An 18,260-nucleotide genomic window follows, 5' to 3' on the forward strand; every position below is an offset into this window, starting at 1 on the left:
CTTCAAGCCCGGGGATTCTGGGGGAACATGCGATGCTAGGGATCTAATTCATGAGTGCATAAGAGCATTAACGCCACAACACTGGCATATTTCTTTTTTATTTATTTATTTATTTATTGAATCACTGTGGGAAAGGTTACAAAGCTTTCAGGTTTATGTCTCAGTCATGCAAATATCAGACACATTTCCCTTTACCAATACTTATTTTTTACCATGAAGAACCCCAATAAAACCCCACCCCCCACCCCTCCCCGTCCCTGTGAGGCAGATGAATTCTAGTTAACACTCTATCTGCTTTGATTAGATTCATTGTTTCAATAAAAGATTCACCACTATTATTTAGAGTTTACCCCCCCCCCAAATCAGACATGCTGAAAAAGCATTGTGAAGTGATTTGCTTTCTACGGCTGGGTTCAAGAATTAAATGTTGGTTTTGGATTTCTGCTCTTTTACCTATTGACCCTGGAAGTATTTCTACTGAAAGTCAGATAGTTAAGAAATTGGTTTCTGTGTTCTGGAGTCCTGGCCGTGCTGGAGAGCCGCTCGCGGGGGGCAACCGGTGGCCTCGGTAGGGCGTGAAGGGCGGAGCGAAACGCCCCCCTTCCCATGAGGTTTTAGTCGCCCCCACACTCCCGGCTCATACCTGCTGTCCACAAGGCTCCCATGTGGCCGCCATCTTTCTTTCCAGAGAGGAGAAGGCCAATGGGGCAACACCCTTTCCCCTCCGGCAGACTTGATGGCCTGGATCAATGCATAGTCCGTTCACTTTTCTGCTCCAAGCTGCTGGGTTCTGCATTAAGTCCTTGTGCTTCTGGGGCCGTGGCCGTGCTGGAGAGCCGCTCGCGGGGGGCAACTGGTGACCTCGGTAGGGCGTGAAGGACGGACCAGAACGCCCCCCTTCCCATGAGGTTTTAGTCGAACACTGGCATATTTCTCCAGATCCATTTATTCTTTTTTCCCCCCTGCTTTTTGGGCCACACCCAGTGATGCACAGGGATTACTCCTCTCTCTGCACTCAGGAATTACTTCTGGTGGTGCTCAGAGGACCATATGGGATGCTGGGAATCGAAGTCAGGTCGGTCACGTGCAAGTCAAACACCCTACCCGCTGTGCTATCACTCCAGCCCCTCCATTTATTCTTAATAGGGGCCACATCCAGCAGTGCAGGGAGTACAGTGATGCCAAGGATAGAACTCAGGGCTTTCAACAATGTTGCTTCCCCCTCTACAGCTTCTTCTGGACCAGTCACAGACAAAATGACTACCTTCAAAGTTCCCACTAGAGATGCTGAGAACCTTAATACTTGGGAAATAATTTGTAATCCTCCTAGTTAGAGACTCATAATTGAAAAACCATAGCACTATCAATGGTCCATTCCACCTTATCTGGATGTCATCTCAACTAGCTTGGTTCGACATTGCAATGTGAATTAGCATGCAGTGCGATTGTTAAGTTGAATGTTGAGTTTCACTCCCCAGAGAGTTTTCTCTTTCAGGAATGGTAAAGTGAAGAATACATTATTCAGTTTTAACACTTTCACTTGTGATCTTGTCATTTCACAAGAATCTCGTTGTGTTGAATCACTGCTTAAGAGAGATCTTCAGAGAAAAGGCAAGTGCAGTAGAAACACTTGAAATGCATTTGTGATTCCACATTTAATTCTTGAACCTTCAAGAGATGATGAGACCCAGCATTATATAACCTGAGACCTTCCTAAATAATATTCATTTCTCCCTCAGCTGCTGCACCTATGAATCACTCCTCATGGTTTCCCTGATATTCCATACCTATCTTCCTAATTCTTGACCCAGCCTCTCCTTTGTTAGGCGGATCCCTCAAAATGATGGGCTTGTGGGTTCAGAGAGGTCACTTCACACCCCAGCATGCATTCTTATCAGAACCAGTGTCAGTGGGATGCAAGTTGTATCCTGCTTCAGTGTTTTCTATGGCTGGAGATCATTTTATAAATGACATGGCAATGTAGTGATTACACAGAAGCAAAGGGAATTTAAAATTTTATATATAAATCTTATATATAATTTTATATATATGGTTTTGTTTTGAGGACACACCCAGCGGTGGTCAGGGGGCGTGGCTCTGCACTCAGGAAGTACCCCTGGCAGGCTCAGGGGACCATATGGGATGTCAGGGATCAAACCAGGGTCAGCCTTGTGCAAAGCTCTGTGATATAGCTCCAACCCCTGAAGATTATATTTAAGGCATCACTTATGTGTCTTCCTTTTCTAGTGTTTGTAATTATTTACAAAGTGAGAAGTAGCTGGACCCAGGAGAAACTCAGAGTATACCCATGAACGGCATACATATCACCTAGCAGCAGCAAACTTGGGTTCTAGTCATTCACAGCTGCAGAGACTTCCTCCATTTTTCCTGATATTATTAATCAGCATGATTACAGACATATCTCTTCCCCTTGGTTTCACCGTTTCATCAACCTGACGACAAAGTCAAGCAAGCAGCATTACAGTATTATTGTCAGAGGGCACACCCCCGCGGAGCACATATGCTGGGGCGGACAGGAGCTGGAGGATGTACCTCAGGAAGGGGGCTGTCAAATAAACGCAGGAATGAAAATAAACGAAAAGAGGTGTCAGTGCAACAAGTCTAAAACACAATGTGCAACCAAAACCCTGGCAACAGTATGAAATTACTCACAGCGAGAACACTCAATTAAGCCTCTATTTTCAGAAACGGGTTGGAGAAGGATTGTGAAGCCGTGGACTGCTGCATATCAGCCAGAAAAACAGCCAAATGACAGATGGATCATAGGAAAGGTGGTGAGATAAACGTCTGAATGATGATGACAGCGTGTTTGTGTGTTGAACATTACATTACTCTGAGTTAAAAGTCGTATATTGGGAGGGTCGACCGGAAGCAACTCGCTAAGGAGCCCTCCAGGTTACAGCAAGTTTCTGTGGGTGTTGTGGTCCTCCAACACTGTTCTCCAGGCTTTCAGGTGAGCTCAAGGCCAGGTACCAAGGCGCTTGTCTTAGGTGCCTGAGCAGGCAGACCTGCAATACAACACCTCTTAACCCTTGTAGCATGCATCTTTGAGCACCTAAATACTTCTTGTTTTCCTGGGAGCCTCTCTTGGCTGACTTTAATCCTGCATCTTTATTTATTTTTATTTATTTATTCAAAATTTTTATTTTTATAAAGTTGTTCACAATAATGGATTACATTCAATACTTTAATACCAGTTCCATTTTTACCTTTATACCTTCCCACCACCATTATTTTGAATTTCCCCACCACTTGAACCTACATCTCTATTTCAGACCCAGAGTTCTGACAGATGCTTGTTTTCAGTTCAGCTGCTACAGTGGTTCCCAGGCATCCACCTGTGTGAGTTGGGTATCCACATCATCACTGAGATTTCTGATGAGTCACTGAGATGCTCTTCGTTTGTTTGTTGCTATTGTTTGGGTCTGGCAGTGCACAAGGAGCTACTCCTAGCTCAGTGCTCTGGGTTTGTTCCTGGAAGTGCTCAGGGGACCAGTGAGGAAAGGCACAGGGCTCTCAGCCTGGCAAACAAGATCAGTGTCCTCAACGGGGCATGGACACTAAAAGGTGTCACCAGTTCCGCAGGGACTCTGGGAAAGGGATAAGGTATGTTATCTCAATGTAGAAAAGACCTTGAACATGAATATGGATGACTTGTGGCAGCACCTTCAATGAGGAATTGGTAAGGTCACAGAAACGTCACCTGGTCCCCAGGTGGAATCTCCAGGAAGGACCTAAATTCACAATTCTGAGTCTGTCTCTGGGAATGGGGCTCCAAGGCAGAAACTGGATTGCTATAGAAAACTAAGAAAAGAAATTTGTTTCTGCAAGGCAGGCCTAGGATGGGGGTTCCTTGCCCTCTCCCACTCAGCAGAAAAGCAGGAGAGTTTTATTCCCTGTTCACAGAGCTTGGTTGGGACTGAACATTTGCCAAAAGTCCCTCCTCTCTCTTATTCACAGGATGCTTGGCGCCCAGGGGAAAGTGTGTGAGAGTCGGTAGATGGAGGCCAAGCAGCTGCCTCTAATGCTCAGAGGTCGGACGGGAATTCCACTGTACTCATGCGGCTCCCTGCTGCCCTGCCAGCATGTTTCGTGCCTCACTGCGGTGGGAACCGCAACTTGAGCTCCCACGAGCGTTCCGGGATGCTTCCCAAAGAAGCCACGTGCAAGCAATCTGAGCCAAACCCAACAAACGGAGAAGGTACAGCTCTGAGCTCAGGATTCAGAACCATCCACAGAGAGATCCGTGTTCATGCGGCAAGAGTCCAGCTGCTGGCTCAGCCACAGACCACTGCCCATGCCTGGGGGGAGGACAGGGGACCAAGAGTCCTAGGTTTCCAGTACTTGACTGTCCCACGCAGCCCTGCTGGGAGAATGTATGCTACTTGCATATAGGATGCAGCATAAGGGAGCCACCTGGGTTTGAACCACATGCAACAGAGCCTCAATTTCTATCCTTAAGACCCATCTTAGTATTCCACCTTGATCAAACAAAGGGCAGGGAGATGGCTCAAAGCGCTGGAGCACGGGCTTTGTCTATAGGAGGCCCATGTTTGATCCCAGCACCAACAGGGACCCCTGAGTACCAACCGGAGCAAGACCTGAGTACTGCTCCAGGAATATCTCTACCCCAACGAAAGTACCATAGGTCAAACCCCGCCTCCCCACCTGAGGACATAAAAGAAACCTGAGCCTGATTACAGCCATTATGGAAGTCACCAAAGAACCCCCAGAGAGGCAAAAGAAGTGATGCCCTGCAGGAGACAGCCAGTCCTCCAGCCCCACACTTTAAAGCACTTGCTTAAATCTCCAGTTCTCTAAAGCCTGTGGCTCCCAGTGGGATCACTTCCCTTCCCCCAGACTCTGAGCTCTGCACCCACAAACAGTGGGGGATCCATGCCTCACAAACCAAGAGCTGCCCTCCAGAAATTGAGGTTAGAGATGGTGGGGATGGTTGTGGGGGGTAGGGAAGACAGGATGGGTGAGGGGGGAAGCTGAGGGAGGAGAGACTAATTAGATTTACCTATATATATATATATATTGACAGTACAGCAGGTAGGGCATTTGCCTTGCATGCTGCTGACTTGGGTTTGACCCCCTCGCATCTTATATGGTCTCTGGAGCATCACCAAGAGTGATCCCTGAGCACAGAACCAGGAGTAAATCCTGAGCACCACTGAGTGTGCCCCCCCCCCCAAAAAAAAATTCTTGGGGCCAGAGAGATAGTTCAGCAGGTAAGGCTCTTGCCTTGCACATGGCCCACTCGAATTCAAACCCTAATAACGTATGGTCCCCCAAGCATCACCAGGAGTAATTCCTGAGTGCAGAGTAGGAATAATCCCTGAGTAGCACTGTAGCACTGTCCTCCCAGTGTTCATTGATTTGCTTGAGTGGGCACCAGTAATGTCTCCATTGTGAGACTTGTTGTTACTGTTTTGGGCATATCAAATATGTCACGGGGAGCTTGCCAGGCTCTGCCCTGCAGGCGGGATACTCTCTGTAGCTTGCTGGTCTCTCTGAGAGGGACAGAGGAACTGAACCCGGGACAGCCACATGCAAGGCAAACGCCCAACCCACTATGCTATCGCTTCAGCCCAGCCCCTGAGTAACAAAAACAAATTCTTGTCCTGTCACCAGAAATTCAGGACCTACTACCCGTTCCTCATCAGTGTCTGGCCTCCACTCAGAGAAAATTAGCCTAGAAAACTAGTATACGCAGCAATATACTTGAATATAATGTTTCTATTATAAATTGATTGTAACTTTTAAAAGCTTATTTTTAAAAGAATGTATGTAGCCTCGAGAGATAAAACACAGGTAGGGTACGTGTCTTGCATGAGGTCAACCCTGGTTGAGTCCCTGCACCCTATATGGTCTCCCAAGCCCACCATAATTAAGACTCAGTTTTTTTGGGGAATGGGTGTAGCCCAAAAATGAACAGAAAAAAAGAATGATTTATACAATCTGAAGAGCATTCCATATGAGCCCACAATACCACTTCTGGGAATATATCCTGAGGGTGCAAAAAAGCACAGCAGAAATGACATCTGTACGTACATGTTCATTGCAGCACTGTTCACAATAGCCAAAGTCTGGAAACAACCCAAGTGCCCGAGAACTTACGACTAGTTAAAGAAATTTTGTACTACACAACGGAATACTATACAGTTGTTGGGGGGGGGGGGGGGGGAAAGGAAAGAAAACTAGTACACTGCTAGAAGTAAGTCTTGAGGAGGCCAGAGTTCTTATTCTTTTTCGTTTTTATTCTTCAGTTTATTTTTGTGGCCTGCAGGGTGGCCAGTGAACTTCAAGCCCTTGAGTCATCTGGACGCCAGCCTCGGAAGCTGCGGCAGGTAACCGCCAGGCCCCGCCCCCAGCAAGATGGCGCCTCCCTGTCTGCCCTTTCCCCATCCTGCTCATGGTTCCCAGAGGGCAACTACTCTTGTCCAGACGGTCAAACCCAGACTGGTACAAAGGGGCTTCAGAAATTCGCCGACCTCAACATTCTTTCTTGCTTTACTCTATTTGGCACTGATGTCAGAAGAAAAAGTTTATGTGGTTGGTACAATGCCCAAACTCCATCTTCTTTGCTGACGGAAGGGAGTAGGAGGGATGAAAGCACAAAGCAGGCTCTATCTGCTCAGGCACACACACCGTCATTGTTGCCATACTCCCTTCCAGGTAGCCTTTGGTTACGTCCCAAAGGGCATCCATTGCCCATGAAGTCTGAGCAAAGCCCCTGAGCTGCCCAGGTAGCAGGCAAGTAAACCAGAAGCAAAACTGCACCTCCCACACACTCCACCTCCCCGACCTCTAACTCACCTGGAAACATCAGGCGCAGTGTAGGAAAAGACAAGCTGTACTATCTCTCCAGCCCTAAGGTCAACATTCTTTCCCTGAGTACTGACTGTGTTTGAGATTCGAGCCTGGCTCTGGTTATAGTGAGAGACCTTCCACATTCTCGACAGCATGGCCTTCTGTTCGATGACTAGACTCCAACGTGCTTTCCCAACCCTTTCTTGATGGAGAGGCGTGTTTCCAGCTTGACTCTGTCATGAAAGATGCTTCCAAGAGTATAGTGGAGCCTAAACCCCAGTATTCATGTGCAGGAGGCTTTCTGGAGTGATGACCAAGTGTGATTTCCTTTTAATCCAGTTTGATCCCCTCATGCTACTTCTGTGCCTGCTCTCTCACAGGGAAGGCCCAACAGTCACTCATGCTGAGGAAACAATGAAGAAGGGTCACTACATGTCCTCTCCATGTAAGTGTGATGTGAGGTCAAATAAATAAAAGTTTTTTTGTTTGTTTTGACTTTGTGGGTCACACTCATCGATATTCAGAGGCAGTTACTCCTGGCTCTGTGTTCAGGAATTACTCCTGGCAGTGCTCGGGGGACTATATGGGATGCCAGGGATTGAACAAGGATCAGCCACGTGCACGGCAAATGCCCTACCTACTATACTATCACTCTGGCCTTCAGATAAATACTTTTTTTCTTTTGGTTTTTGGGTCACACCCAGCAATGCACAGAGGTTACTCCTGGCTCATGCACTCAGGAATTACTCCTGGCAGTGCTTAGGGGACTATATGGGATGCTGGGACTCAAACCCGGGTCGGCCACGTGCAAGGCAAATGCCCTACCCGCTGGGCTATCACTTGAGCTCCCAGATAAATAAAATTTTTAAGGAGTTATTTTATGACTTTCTAACTGTAGTATTTCAAGTCTTAGTGGCTGGTGGAGAAATCCCTTAGGATGAGCTCTGGAATAAAAATGTACCACTAGGCTGTTAACACTCTAAACCAAAAAAATTAAAACAATAAACCAAAACCAACAAGAAAAAATATAAGGCGAGCTGTCATATTTAATATTTTTAAAATATTATTTCACACTTTCCATAATATTGTGAGAATAAAAAAAGGAAGTTGCAAGACAGTTCTAGATGAAAAACCAAAAACCAGGCACCGGAAGTGAAGGCTCTTTCCCAGGGCTGTCAGCTGTTAATGGTTAAACAACAGGAATGGCCAAAAGAAGTCCTTAGTCCAGGGATGTGACTCAGCAGTGGAGCATTTTCCTCGCATGAATGAGAATCTGGGTTCAACTGCCCCTAGAACTGTAATCAATTAATCAATCAAACGTTCTTAGGGCCAGACACTGTGCCTGAGGTCCATCTTCATTAGCCAGAAATCATCTTCTCCAAGCTTGTTCCTGCATTTGTGTACTTGATATGATGATAGTACTTATTTCATGAGGTTGCTGTTAGATAAAATAAGATTTAGACTAAAAGCCATACATGCACACATTTTTCTTCTATATGTCATATATATTTTATTAGAACACAGATAAATTCTAACACAGCTTTCACACATGTCAGAGTTCTTTCCCCTAGGGGCATCAAAAGAGAGCTAGAAATGGGTTTAAAATGAACAAAGAAACAGATGAACGGGCAGACAGATTTGTCTAAGGAAGGCCTCACCATAACTGTGTGACTTACGTATGGCCTGAGTAATCAAAGAGTACAATTAACTCACTTCTACAGCTGAGGACCAAATTTAAAAAAGAAAGAAAAAAAAAATATACACAGATGTGGTTATAACCTGAGAGTGAGGAAGAGTTCTTAAACCAAAGTGTAAATGATATAACCATAAAGAAACGTTGAGAACATGCATGATGAGGCATCTATAAGAAAGCCCTTTCACGATCACTCTGGACAGGAGTGGTGAAAAGAGGTAAAGGGATATACATGATAACCTTTCAGTACCTGTATTGCAAACTGTAAATCCCAAAAAGAGAGCTAGAGAGAGCAAGAGAGAGAGAACATGAGAGAAAGCGAGGGAGCAAGAGAGAGAGAGAGAGAAGAAAAGTGTCTGCCATAGAGACAGGCTGGTAGCAGGAGGGAAACTGGGGACATCGGTGGTGGGAAATAAACACTGGTGAAGGGACTGGTATTAGAACAGTATATTACTCCTGGCGATAGTCAGGGGACCATATGGGATGCTGGGAATCAAACCAGACTAAGCCGCGTGCAAAGCAAGCGCCCTACCCGCTGTGCTATGATTCCAACCCCTGATGAACAGCTTTGTAACTGTATTTCAAGGTGATTCAATAAAATTTTTAAAAAATTTTTTAAAGACTGCCTTTTCATACAGCCTTTAAGCTAGAGCTTAAAGTTTGAATCAAGGGGCTGGAGAAATAATACAGTGGGGCATTTGCCTTCCATGAGCTCAACCCAGGTTTGATCCCAGCCATCCTATATGGTCCCTTGAACACTGCCAGGAGTGGTTCCTGAGTGCAGAGCCAGTAGTAACTGGCATTTGCAGGTGTGAGCATTGGCAGTGTGACCCAAAAACAAAACAAAAAAAAATATTTTTGAATCAGGGCAAATGGAGCAGAAAATGGTTCATTGTGACCTGCACTGCCCTCCTCATGGAATATTATTCAGGGCCCCTAACAAACAAGGGTCTCCAGGCCACCTGTGTGTACCAACAAGACTCAAAAGTAAAGAGATAATTCTTGGCAGGTGGGAGCACAGCTCTAGCTTGCCTCAAAAGCACACTGTGACCTGATTCTGTTGTTTTTGGGGGGTCACTCCCACATACCCAGCAGTGGTTACTCCTGGCATGCTGGGGGGACCATATGGGATGCCAGGAATTGAACCTGGGTGGGCTATGTGTAAGGCAAACTCTCTCCCTGCTATATTATTGCTCCAACCACACTGTAACATGATTTATACAATAAAGTGGAGAATGTAACAATAATAAATCTATGTTGGTTTTTTTCTGGGGTGGGGATTACTCCCAAGCAGTGCTCAGGGTTCCTGGGGTTCACTTCAAGAACTTTTGAGAGTTTTGTGCTAAGATTGTTTTGGTTTGAGTTTTGGGCCACATCTGGTTGTGCATAGGACCGACTCCTGGCTCTGCACGTAGGGATCATTCCTGGTGAGGCTCAGGGGACTACATGGGGTACCAATATATCAAACCTGGGACGACATTCTTGTAATCAAGCACCCTACGCTCTGGACTCTGTCTTTGTTTTTTTTTTAACTGTATATCCTATATATGTGTAAATACATAGAATGAAGTATGAGATGTTTTAAATATAGTGGGTGGGTTTTCCATATTTTTGACCGCATTCAGCTGTGTTCAAGGATCACTCCTGGATCAGAAGACGATATGCAGCATGGGAAGCATGGAACATGAGTTCACTGTGTACAAGGCAAGCACCTTCCTTCGGTGTAGTGTGTTTTAGAAGATAAGGGAGCATGAAGGGAAGCGCTAATCTCTCCCCTGGTCTCACCGCAGCTCCTTGGCTCCTGGTTTAGAAGCTGCATTTTCCAGAGTTACCCAGGAGGGGGCAGAAACACCATGAGTCAGCTGTCCTGGCAAACTGCCCTGTGACCTGGAATTTAGGGTTGGGCTCCGCTAGTTTCAAAAGCCAACTTTGACTTGCTTCTCCACAATTAAAGGGTAATTATTTTTAAGTTTTCCTGCGGAGTAGCAGATTCAAATATGTATTTTTAACTGCGTATTTAAAAAAATAATGATTAACTATGAGTTCAGAAAAGACCAATTTGGAGAAATAGAGAGTGCTGGGTCACACTGAGATGTGCAGGGAATATTTCTGGTTCTGTGTTCAGGAGTGACCCTGGATGGTGCTCAGAGAATTGAATTTGGGTCACGGCTACTTCTGCATGCAAGAAGGGTACCGTATATCCTGTACACTCTCTCCAGCCCAAGACACAAGTAAAATTTGGTCAGGGCCAGAGAGACAGTACAGTGCTAATGCATTTGCCTTGCACATGAATGACCAGGATTCTATCTTCGGCAATGCAGAGCCAGGAGTAACCCTTGAGCATTACCAGGTATGGCCTCAAAGCCAATAAGAAGAAGAATAATGTGAGATAGTACAGTGGGGAGGGCTTTGCCTTGCATGTCGCTGATCCAGGTTCAATCTCCAGCATTCCATACTCCTAAGTTCAAAGCCAGAAATGACCCCTGAGCATCGCCAGGTGTATCCCAAAAAGCCAAAAAAGAAAATAAAAAAAGGTCTAAAGAAGAAGAAGAATATGATTAACTGATTTTTGTATTCTGGAAGTAAAATATTTTCATTAGCAAAAATATTAAGTATAAAATGATAAATGTCATTTGATTACCTATAGAAAATACTTTAAGTTTTGATTAATATCTTTTTTGTTTTGATGTCACACCAGTGTTGCTCAGGGTGCTAATCTTAGTTTGTTATTTGGGGCTCATTCCCAGAGGTGCTCAGGTTCAAATGCAGAGCTTGAAATCAAACCCAACCTTTCTAGATACACAGCATGCACTCGCACCCCTATCTGTTGAGCTACCCCTAGAAAACGCTTTAATGTATCCTCCTTTCTTGTTTTCTGTGGGGGGGAGGTTGTCCCATCTCTCATAGAAATATGGAGCTGGGGGCTGATCACAGCTCAGTGCTCAAGAGTCATTCCCGGTGGGGCCTGGAGCTTCTGCAAGCAAAGCATATACTCCAACCCACTGAGTCTCTCCCTGATTCTTGAATCTCTCCTCCTGACTTAAAAAAAAATTCCTTCTCTTTCCCTCATTGCTGGTGCCCTGGTGATGCTGGGGGGTGGGGGGCGGTGTCACATACACTGGCCAGCTCGTGCGCCTTCAGCTGTGGTGCTCAGGATGGGGATGCTGCTGCATCCAGCAGGCTGTTTGCACCCTCCGCTGGGGACTCGCTGAAGGCAGTTCTAGCTATGGAGTTTGCACATGGCTTCTCTGGGCTCACACCTTGTTAGAGTTCTCTGGGGGTTGCTGTGGTGCTCACACCTGAGTTTGCTAGGGATCAGACACCCTAGGCTGAGGACTCACCAGGTTCACAGCTGTCCCTGTGCAGGGGCGAACACTTGGCTGCTGTAGCCGGAAATCAACTATGGAGCAAGAATCACCCACGGGGTGGAGGGTCATGGACAGCAGGTGTCACCGTGGTGCAGAGGGTCACAGGCAGCAGGTGTCACTGTGGTGCAGAGGGTCACAAGCAGTAGTGCTTCCAGCCAGACCTCAGAGATGTCAGCAGGATCAACCTCACCATATATGTATTGACTAGCCATCGAACTCGCGGTCACATGCTTGCCAGGCCACTGAGCTATTCCTCTAGGTCCTCTAGATTTTCATTTTATTTTACTTTGGTTTTGGGGCCAGACCCAAGTGGCTTACTCCTGGCTCTGGACTCAGAGTTCACAACCCTGGCAGTGCTCAGGAACCATGTGGAATAGAACCCGGGTCAACCATGTGCAAGGCAAGTGCCCAACCTGCTGTACTATCTCTCCAGCCCCCTGTAGACTTTTAAAAACATAGAAACAGGGATCCTGGGGAGGACTCTGGCTAAAGCACCTGCCTTGCATGAGGCCATAAGTTCCAGCCCTAGTGAATCCTTCCTGCTCACACACCACCTCACAACAGCTTGAGACTCCATCACACAGTCACATCACATGTGTATGCATGTGTATGTGTGTAAGCACCACAAAGGCAGTGAGTACCGACCAACAAGTGTGAGTATTGTATGAGCACTGCAGCATCCCTGACCAGAATTATAATCTGAATGTGCACCAGCACAGAACTGAGGACAAGCCCAGCAAACATTGCACCCGGCGTGTGCGTCTCAAGGCAGGAGCAACGTGGGAGGAGAAACACTTGAGCCAAAGGGCCAACACTTTCAAAGCTGCTTCCTGTCTGTTAGAACAACATGATTTCATAAGCTACTTTTTTATTTGTTTTTGTTTGGGGTCACACATGGCAGTGTTCAGGGTTTACTTCTGGCTCTGTGCTCAGGGATAACTCCTGGCAGGGCACAAGGGACTATATGGGGTGCCAAGTATTGGGTTGGCCTGGGATGACTGCAGGCAAAGTGAGCTTCCTACCTGCTATATTACAGCCTCCTGTCCCATCATAGGTAATCCTGAAAAGGTGAATATGAAATAAAATTTGCATATATTTTGTAAATGCAATACTTTCATTAAAAAGCATCCTGGGCGGCAGTGGCAAGGCGCTTGCCTTGCATGCAGCCGACCAGGGCCAATCCCGGTTCGACTCCTCCGCCCCTCTCCGAGAGCCCAGCAAGCTACTGAGAGTATTGCGCCCGCACGGCAAAGCCTGGCAAGCTAAGGTGATGTATTTGATATGCCAAAAACAGTAACAAGTCTCACAATGGAGATGTTACTTGTGCCCGCTTAAGCAAATTGATGAACAACGGGAGGACAGTGCTATACAGTGCTATACAAAGCATCCTAGTAGTGAGTGATCAAGGCTCCATGCTATTCTTTGGGTTGTGGGTCTGATTAGATTGTTTTGGAACACATCAACAGTAAAGGAAGCTTGGTTTTTCTTTGAACTCACACTCTAACTGGCATGGGATTGGTGGGGGGGGGGCTTTATTAGTTTGTTTTGAAATTTTGAGTCACGCGTGGCAATGGTCAGGGGCTGTTTCTGGCTCTGGCTCAGTAGAGACCCCTGACTGTCCTCATGGGATAGTATTCAGTGCCTGGGGTCAAACGGGGGCCAGTTGATGCAAAACAAGCACCTTACACCCTATACCATCTTCCAGGTTCTGGTGTGCATTTTGATAGCCAAGAACTCATGTGCTCTGTATCTTCTCACAGGTGCCTCCTTGCCGAGCAACCTGGTTGGTGGTTGTTATTACCAATTATTATTGGCTAGCAGATCATATGCTAGCACAGAGGAATCAATCAATCACAGATCAACTCTAATCTCTTGGAATTATGGGTGGACTATTTCTGAATATTGTGTGTGGATTCACTGGTTAGACAGTGAAGACTTTGGAGGGCTGGATTTCAGCTGTTTCTCCTTAGGAAAACTGTTGTTGAAATTTATCATTGTAACCATGTCTAAGTACATAATTTTTGGAGATTGGATTAAAAATGAATAAAGACATGGCTTCATATATAAAGATATGGCAGATTTGAACTCTCCCTTCTTTCTGGCACTTTCTTCCAGTTGTGCTGAATCTAATCCCCAAGAGACTTTACCAGATTAAAAAAAAGTTTTGTATTTTTATTATTTTTTAAAAGTTCTCCATCTTTTTTTTTCATTCTTGGGCCATACCCAGTGAGGTTCAGGGGTGAATCCTGCAGGTAGGAATTACTCCAAGCAATGCTCAGGGACCATATGGGATTCCAGGGTTCAAACCCTGGTCAGTCACTTATAAGGTGAGTGCCTTAGCCACTGCATTCTTGTTCTGGCCCTGATATTTTTTTTAAATGAATTTGTTTCTTATTTAAGAAGGGATTGAAACAAATATGAAGATGAAGAACTTATAGACAAAACATTTGGAAAGAATCAACATGCATAGACAGCTCATATTCAAGACAAATTTTGCCCTGAATTCCAAAGACCAAAGCTCGCAGAATTTGGAAAGAAATTGTGCTATCATTTGCTCAAGGGCATAATAAGGATTTCCAGACTCAAATGTCTTGGCAAGACAATAACTCACACAATAGCTGAATGGCATCATTGAAACCATGGGAACAATGAGCCACAGACACTGTAGGGCCCTGGGTGGTCAGACTGGGGGAGGCAGCAGTGAGCTAGGCAGTCACCCCGCTGAAGGCCTCTCAACTGTATTTCTTCTTCTTAAGAATCAAGGTCACAGGAGATTGTCAGGGTTTAACCTACCAAGCTTCCAACCACCTCTAACATTTTGAAACATTCCAGTCCAGATCTTTGATGGGGTTTGGCTTGCTTAAAGACAGGTGAGCTGATTTTATTATGTGTATGTTTGGTTTTTGTTTTGTTTTGTTTTAACATCCTAGAAGCAAAGATTTTTAATGGTATGGATGACTGGTTTGTTTTGTTTGTTTGTTTGGTTTTTATTTTTTGGGTCACACCCAGCAATGCTCAGGGGTTGCTGACTCTGCACTCAGGAACTACCCCTGGTGGTGCTTGGGGGACCATATAGGATGCTGGGAATCGAACCTGGGTCAGCTGCATGCAAAGCAAAAGCCCTACCTGCTGTGCTATCGCTTCAGCCCCTGAATGGCTATTTTGCTGAGTAACTAAATATTAAAAATTTCATGATTAGGGGGCTGGAGCAATAGCACAGCGGGTAGTGCGTTTGCCTTGCATGCGGCCGACCCAGGTTCGATTCCCAGCATCCCATATGGTCCCCTGAGCACTGCTAGGGGTAATTTCTGAGCACAGAACCAGGAGTAACCCCTGTGCATCGCCAGGTGTGACCCAAAAAGCAAATAAATAAATAAATAAAAATTAAAAAAAATTTCATGTTTAAATTTTGAGCGGGGGGCTGCTGTCACAGAGCTTGGTGCTCAATGCTTACTTCTGCCTCTGTACTCAGGGATCATATGCTAGCACAGAGGAGCCCAATGCTTATGTCCTGGCAGTGCTCATAGGAGCATATGCTGGGGATCGAATTGGGGTCAGTAGCTTGCAAGACTTAACCTCTGCACTATCTCTCTCTCGTTCATATTTTATTTTCCTTTTGTGTTTAGGCCGTACCCAGTGATGCTCAAGAGCTATTACTGGCACGGTACTCAGAGTTCTAGTTATGGGGGATTATGCAGTTCTAGGGACTGAACCCAGGCCTTCTGCACAAAAAGCAAGTGCTCAGTCTGTTGAGCTATAGCTCTGACCCTAAACAACTTCATTAAGGAACTGTTTCACGCTAGTGCGAAGATGACATGATGCAGAAACGATTATATTGTAGAATCCTGCAGGAAATAGGATTTGTCCTTTAGAAATAAACCTAAAACGAAGGAAAGAGTTCATGAATCTAAGAGTTAAGAACTATTAAGCTTTTAGTGCTCGCTTCGGCAGCACATATACTAAAATTGGAACGATACAGAGAAGATTAGCATGGCCCCTGAGCAAGGATGACACGCAAATTCATGAAGCATTCCATATTTAAAAAAAAAAACTATAAAGCTTTTAGAATAAAAAAAATAGCAAAATTTGGGACCCAAGCGATAGTATAGTGGGCAAAGTGCTTGCCTTACACACAGCCAATCCTGGTTCAATCCCTGGCATTCCTGGTCCCCAAGCACCATCAGGAATGATTCCCGAGTGTAGAGTTATAAGAAAGCCCTGAACACTGCTGAGTGTGGCCCCTGAAGCAAAATAATAAAAGCAAAGTTTTATGACCTTGGATTTGGCAATAGTTTCCTAGATTTGATATGACACCAAAAATAAAAGTAACAATAGAAAAATAAATTGAACATCACCAAAATTAAGATGGGGGGCCAGAGTAATAGTGCAGTGGGGAAGATATTTTCCTTGCACACATTCAACCCAGGCTCGATCCCTGGCAACTCATATGGTCTCCTGAGCACCACCAGGAGTAATTACTGAGTGCAGAGTCAGAAGTAATTCTTGAGCATCGCCGGGTGTGACTCAGAAAAGCAGAAAAAATTAAGACTTTTGTTCAATACATTTTTTTTCAAGGAAGAGAATTCATGCCTATAAATGAATGGACATGGAGAGTACCATGCTGAGTGAAATGAGTCAGAAGGAGAGGGACAGATATAGAATGACTACATTCATCTGTGGCATATAAAAATATAGAGAGTAGAAGATTAATATCCATGACCAGGAAAAATATGGGTTAGGATGACTGGTTAATGTTTAGATCTAACCAAAGTGAGTGTGGGGCTGAGGGTAGGTAAGATAGAGAAGAGAACGTTATGACAGTAACAGACAACAATGCCTGGCAATGATCACGCTTGACAAGAACTGAGTGTTAAAAGTAGGTAAAGGGATATTCTTGATAACCTTTCGGTATCAATATTGCAACCACAATACCCAAAAGGAGAGAGAGAGAGGAAAAGAGAGAGAGAAGAAAAACACCTGCCATAAAGGCAGGCAAGGGGGTGAGGGTGGGGGGTGATGGGCGGGAACCTGGGAACATTGGTACTGGGAAGTGTACACTGGTGGAGAGATGGGTGTTGGAATACTGTATGACTGAAATCAAATCATGAACAGCTTTGTAAGGGTCTATCTCACAGTGATTAAATTAAAAATTTTTTTAAAAAAAGAATTAAAATAAAAAGAAAGAAAATTAAGACAACTCATAGAAGTAAATTAGGGCTGGAGCGATAGCACAGCGGTAGGGCGTTTGCTTTGCACGCAGCCAACATGACTGACCCGAGTTTGATTCCTCCGCCCCTCTCGGAGAGCCCGGCAAGCTACCGAGAGTATCTCGCCCGCACGGCAGAGCCTGGCAAGCTCCCCGTGACATATTCGATATGCCAGACAAAGTAACAACAAAGTCTCCAATGGAGACGTTACTGGGCCCGCTCAAGCAAATCGATGATCAACGGGAGGGCATTTACTTTTATTTACTTTTACATAGAAGTAAAAAAAATTGCAAGTCATATGTGTGGAAAAGGACTTGGAGACAGAATATATAAAAACACAATTTAGGGCTAGTACTACAGCAGGTAGGATGCTTGTCTTGCATGCAGCTGACCTGAGTTCATTCCCTGGAATCATTATGATGTCCCTCAACCCTGTCAGGAGTGATCCCTGAGTGCAAAACCAAGATGAAGCCCTGAGCACAGCCAGTTGTGTCCTCCCAAAACAAAACAAAGCAAAAACAACAACAACAAAAATCCCATACAATTCAGGGGTCAGGGAGATACACTACACCCCTGTATGAGGTTAAGTGCTTACCTTGCATTCAGCCAACCCCAGCTTTATCCCCAGTAGCACATACAGTCCCCTAAGCACCACCAGAAGTGATTTCTGAGCACAGAGCTAAGAGGAAAGCCTCAGCACTGCTGGATGTGACCCAGACAAACAAATCCCCTCAGTTTTCCCCCCAAAAACCCTCACAATTCAATAAAAAGACGAACCAGTTTTAAAGTAGGTGAAACAATTATATACAATGGTAGATAAGCACACAAAAAAGATACTTAACATCATTAGCTAGCAGGGGAAATATTAATCAAGCTAGCACTTCATACCCACTATGATGTTTAAAATTAAAAAAATAAAAGATGTGGTGGGGATACAGTTCAATGCACCAAGTATGTGCTATGTATGGAGGTCCGAGTTACCACCTGGTCCCCTGAGCACTGTCAGTAGTGACCCCTGAGTACAGTACAGAGCCAGCAGTAACCTCAGAGGACACCAGTTGTGATCCCCAAACCAAAACCAAAACTAAAACCAAAACCAAGCACAGATCTTCAGGGCTGGGGAGATAGCTACCTTCAGAGGTACATCGAGTTCCC

At 45.2% G+C, this 18,260-nt stretch overlaps 1 non-coding gene across 1 annotated transcript; it reads left to right on the forward strand.

The window, feature by feature from the left end:
• The first annotated feature begins 15,833 nt into the window (after positions 1–15,833).
• On the forward strand, positions 15,834–15,940 carry LOC130042142 (U6 spliceosomal RNA). Its single transcript, XR_008795117.1, has one exon. It is a non-coding gene; the product is annotated as a U6 spliceosomal RNA (small nuclear RNA).
• Positions 15,941–18,260: the final 2,320 nt, after the last annotated feature.

This window comes from Sorex fumeus, unplaced genomic scaffold (assembly GCF_029834395.1).
Source record: "Sorex fumeus unplaced genomic scaffold, SorFum_2.1 ptg000098l, whole genome shotgun sequence".
NCBI classification, from domain to species: domain Eukaryota; kingdom Metazoa; phylum Chordata; class Mammalia; order Eulipotyphla; family Soricidae; genus Sorex; species Sorex fumeus.